Here is a 5712-nt window from a genome sequence, read left to right on the forward strand (position 1 = left end):
GATGTGTAATAGCGCCCCCTACCGTATAACAATGAAAACATTCTCGGAGCACAAGTATAGCTCAAATATATTTAGACTTTTTCTAAGTATAAGTCAAGTATACTTAAATGTCATTTTAAGTATATTTCTGAGAAGTACATAAAACCCATGTCTGAGAAGTAAATAAAAATTAGACTGAAAGTATAATTTCCTATTTTTAGTTTAAAAGAAGTATACTAATAGCAAATGGAGATGTACATACACTTTCAGAGTAGATTTGGCCATCCCAAACCTCATGTATTTACTAGCTGTTTCCATATAAGAGGAAAGTGAACTTAATCTAAGACAGTTTTGCTGAACGTGGGAAAATCTTCAAAAATCTTTGCTGCCTTTGCAAGGCAGGCTGGATGGATGTGCTTCTGGGCAACGGGCATGGAATTCCTGAAATTTAAAGTGTGAGAGCGCGTCAGCTTTATTATTGATATGAGGTAGGAAGGTAACTTTGAGGATAAAATTATTGTTAACGCAAATCCATGTGAGTCGTCTAATTAAACGGTTGATAAAGGGGTTATCGGAGCGGCTTTTATTGAGGATATTGACTGTGGATTTGTCATCACACAAAAACGAAATCTTTTTGCGGCACCATTTGTTTCCCCAAAGCAGACAGGCTATGACAATAGGATAAATATTGAATAGAGCTATAGTTTTAATTTCTGGAGATAGGTTGATAATTTCACTGGGCCATGTGTCAGCGAACCATTCATTACATAATGACCCTCCAAAACCGATTGACGGAGCTGCGCTTGTAAAGAGATTGAGAGAAATAGAGGTTACGAACGACTCATCATAAAAGAAAGAAACTCCATTCCAGTTGTTAAGTAGATGGTTCCAAAACCGTAGATCAGACTGGCATCCTTCATCTAAATAAATAACTTCATGTAGGCTAGTGACAGACTTTGACAGCTGCAATAATCTGGAAATGAATGCGTGACCATGGGGAATGATGCGCATAGTGAAATTAAGATGCCCCAATAAAGACAAAACATCTCGCTTAGAAACAGTTTCTGCTATTTGAAAAGACGACATAATTTGCTGAATGCGGTTAAGCTTAACTTCGGGAAGAGAAGCTTTCATGGCTTGACTGTCAAGTGTGATGCCCAAAAATTCAATAGAGGTTGAAGGACCTATTGTTTTTTTGTTCTGACAGAGGAACATTGAGGTTTGAGAAGAGAGCTTTCAACGTAGAGATACAGTGATCGGAAGGAGAACTAGGGAAGTCGACGACTAGAAAATCATCTAGTAAGTGAAGGACGAATGGAAGTTTATCATTATTTAACAGGATCCAGCAGAGCGCTTCTGAGAGAGAATCAAAGATTTTTGTACTATTACGGCAACCAAAAGTTAGTCGCACAGAAAAATAAAATGTTGACCTCCACCTGAGGCCAAAAAGATGCCACTGGGAGGGGTGAAGCGGCATGATTTTAAAAGTGTCAGTGATGTCGGCTTTGCCCATCCATGCGCCATTCCTTGCGGATTCAATAAACTGAATAGTGTGGTCAACTGAGGCATAAGCTAAAGAAAACACATCTTCGGGGATTAAACTATTAATGCTAGGAATATCTCCGTTATGAGGAGAAGATAAGTCTATAATTAATCTTTTCTTCCCTGAGTATTTTCTAGTGGCTACTCCTATGGGATTGACACGGTATGCGTTAAATGGGGAGGTTTGGAAAGGACCAATTAAATAGCCCTTGTCCAGTTCTTTTTGAATTAAGGAGTCAACTGCTTCAGGTTCTCTTATAGCGGACAACAGGTTTTTGCATACTAGAATATCTGGGGGAAGAAAACTTAAACCTGCCAAAAAACCTTGTATGAGCCCCGTAAGAAGAAAGTTAACAAAGCATGGGTTAGGGTGTAGAGATAAATGCTTAGATAGCTCATGGACGTTGATAGGCGTAGATGGATGTTTATTCATCTTTTCGAAGACTGGATTGGAGGTGCTTTGAACCTACGAGGGCAAACAGCTCTTGGGTAACTGTCTCCACAGATAGCACAGCAATGCAAAAATTTACACTTGAGGTAAGGACACACAGACTCATTGAAATTGATACATACAGGAATACCAGAGCCTTCTGGATTTCTTGCTTTGCTTTGAAAGCATGCAGAGAATTTGGAACCGGGTTCTGGTTTGAGAGGCAGATCAACTTTCCCTTTGGATGTTTCATAGGCAGTTCGTGGGCACAGGCTTGCGAAATGAGAAAAGGAGTCACAAACAGAGCACAAAATTGTTTTGCGACCGGTAAAATGTCTGCTGATCAGTTCAAGATTGACTATAGACCAATCCAGTTTAAGATTGAAGTGCTGGATGTACATAGCAGCTTTTGCAGAAAAGGATTTGTGGTATTCGTAAAACAGAGAACCACCGTAGTTAATAGCCAAATCTGAAATTATAGCGAGGTAAGTGTCTAACTTGGACCTTCTTTTTAGAAAAGCCTCGCAAATAGTGTCTCTGTAAACCCCAAAAGCGACATTAAATTCTGCAAGTGACAGGCTTTTAGATAGTCTGGGGTCACATTCTTTCAAAATAACGGAAATGTCCCCACAGTCAACGATTCTTTTATCAATAACTCCCGAAGAACAAAGCAGGATTTTAACGAGATTGATATCATTACCTGCCAAAATCTGGTTTCTTAAATTCACAGCAATCGCTGCTGCCGGAGGAATGAAGGAGGTTCCACTTGATGGTGTGGGAATCGCTGAAGCCAGAGTATGACATGGGGACACGTCATTCTGGGGAACACCTGGGAGTTCCGTGGGGTGCGCTGCAGAGGGAGTAGCCGAAGAAGAGGACTTTTCTAGCAGTGACACTCCATTTTATTAATCGAAACTTTAATGTCGAGGAGGGCTGCAAGCACTGGGTCTTGAGAATCTTGAGGGATGCTGTAAGGCTTATTGGCCGAAGAAGCGGATTCTGCCGCGGGAGTCGTGTGCTTTCTCTTAGCTTTAGATTTAGCTGGAGCTGGGTTAGACTGAGAAGGCGGATTCTGATCAGAGTTGGAAGAGGCAAGGAAGAGGGAAAAGAGGTCTTGATGAGATAATCCTGTTGAAACGGCGATGTTACGATTAAATAAAGTCTCCAGGATCCTAGAGATTGGCCAGTCTGATATGGAGGCTTGGCGATGGGCCAGACGGACGCTTCTACGTTTTGCAGGGAGGTTAGAAAGTTGTTTTTCGTCAGCGTTTCTAGTGTTAGATGTGTTGTCATCTGGATCTGAACCAGGGTCATCGAGGGACAAGACTTCCTCCATGTCGATGTTAGACATGAACCTTATAATACTGGAGAGCCCCAGTAACAGAAACAACACTAAAGAGAGAGCTCTCATAGCGCACAGTGACTGTGCACAGGTTTGCAGGAGACGAGGTTATATAGAGGAACTAGTAATGAATGCGTCAAGCCGATTGGTTGGAGAAGATACAATTGAATGAACCAATCAGGACGCTAATAGAGTTTCATGGCTGAACTATTTATTTATACATGCAGACACTCATATGGTGATCTCATAGTTGGCTACGGTTATGATTATATATAACTACATGTGTCTCTCTTTCACTGAAGTGGCGCTCTTTCCTCTTGCTCGTACTCTCCCTTGCCTCCACGATTTCTGAGATATTGTATATAATTTGCGGGCATCAGGGAGCCACTATTAATATGCAGGAGACTCCCGGAGCTTCCGGGAGAGCTGGGATGTCTGATATTGTAAATGATTGTAAAACATAAGAAATGTATTTCCCCTTCTAGGGAACTCAACGCTGCGCCCCCTAGGGGACACAATGGGGGAATGCAGCCTGCATGACCGGTGTCTGAAGCACATGTGAAACAATGCCAATCTATTGGCCCCCATGGCCCATGACATCATAGGCAGGGTGCCCGGAAATATAAAAGGGCACCTGCTGAATACGTCATCCTCTTTGCTGTCTTCAAGAGCCGTCTGTTTGAAGTGCGTGTGAGAGACCAAGGCAGGTGAGTGGAGTGGAAAGTGTGCCTTCATTCCAGAGGTTTCTGGCACTTGAGGACATGCACGATCTATCTGTCTTGTGTCTTGGTCAGGTGCTTGCGCGTTCAATGCTCGAGGGCTCTGCACGCGCTCATTGTGAGTGTTTTCCAATGAGAAGCTCCATTCGCGTTTGTCCCTCTTCTCGAGAGATGAGTGACAAGCGTTTGCGTCTCGCGGTTCAGGTCCCGCTGTTGCCGAGGCACGGCATAGACTCCGCTTAAGTCGAGCAGCGCCTTAAGGATTGTGTGCCTCCTTGTTTGGATTCTAACACTCGAGGGCATGTTCTGCTTTTCGTGTTGTCTCGGCGAAGAACGCGCGCGTTCAGAGTTATGCGCTCATAGTGATGAGTCACGGTGTCTAGGCACCACTCACGTTTGTTCCTATTGCCGAGGGATGCAGAACAAAGCGTTTGTGTCTCGCAGCACGATTTCGTCATTGCCGCGGCACAGTTTTTTTCACCTCGCGGTCATCGCTTTGATCTGCGGGATCCGCACACCCTCTCTAAACGGGTTGTTGGGTTGTTATGACGATGAAGTGTTAGCATGGAGTCGTTTCAGCCCTGATCCTACGAGATCGTGGGCGGAGCTATATTCAGCTCGGCCATGCCTCTCTAATGTGCATGTTTTTGTGTATAGAGAGCCTCGCTGGGCGTGAATATATTTAAATACTCTGTGGAGAGAGGCTTTCGTGTTTTCTCTCCCAGGGTTTTCAGCACCTAGAGTGGGGAATGTCTCTTCCTGTGTTAAGCCGGAATGTAGCCGTCTCTGGGTGGTTATGCTCCAGCTCAAGCTTACTTTGCTCTGGAATATGGCATCTGAGGGCAGCTATGTTCTAGCCTGGCTTCTTAACTAGGTTGGGTTCCCCTTGGTACAAGTTCTCTCGATTAAGCGCTGAAGTCTTTGTCTAGGAATCTGCTATTTGAGGATAGCTGTGTTCCAGCTCGGAGACTGCTCCCCTTTTTAGGGTTTTTAAATAGTAGTCTCTGTGAGCCCCTTGCATGGACTGTGCTGTCTCCCCTTCGGGGTTTTAAGTAGATGGCCCACTTCCGTGGTCTGGGCTATCTTCAGCCTTATCTGAGTGAACTGCTATTCGAGGATAGCTGTGTCCAGCCCTCTTGTGTTATGGCCACAGCTTACATCAGGATTTGATCTTGGACTATTGATGTTTATGTGTTCGCTCTTAGCGAATCATTTACTGATGGCCTGGATCTCCCTCTTGTGAGCTCCTGGTCAATAACACGGTGCTTCGCTAGCCTACTGTGGGACTGACACGGATTGGGGACCTCCTTAGTATAGCCATCTGAGGGTGGTTATATTCCAGCCATTGTTATGGCAGGACGGGCTTACTTGAATACAGCTATCTGAGGCTAGCTGTGTTCTACTGAAGTTGCGGTGAGCCCTCTCTTGGTGTGGTCCCCTTTTCCTATAGCCTAGCTATCTGAGGACAGTGCTGTCTCCCCTCTTTGGGTTGTAATTAGACAGCCCACTCTTTGTGATCTGGGTAGTTTCAGTCGGTCCCCCTTCCGGTAGCCCTTCCTAGGTACATAGCTATCTGAAGATGTCTATGTGCTCCCTCAGTGACTGCTCCCATTCTTAGGGTCTTTAAGTAGCGGTCTCCTTGAGCCCTTGCCTAGGCAGTGCTATCTCCCCTGCTAGGGTAGTAAGTAGATAGCCCACTC

Source organism: Sinocyclocheilus rhinocerous, unplaced genomic scaffold (genome assembly GCF_001515625.1).
Source record: "Sinocyclocheilus rhinocerous isolate Xijiao unplaced genomic scaffold, SAMN03320098_v1.1 scaffold473, whole genome shotgun sequence".
NCBI classification, from domain to species: domain Eukaryota; kingdom Metazoa; phylum Chordata; class Actinopteri; order Cypriniformes; family Cyprinidae; genus Sinocyclocheilus; species Sinocyclocheilus rhinocerous.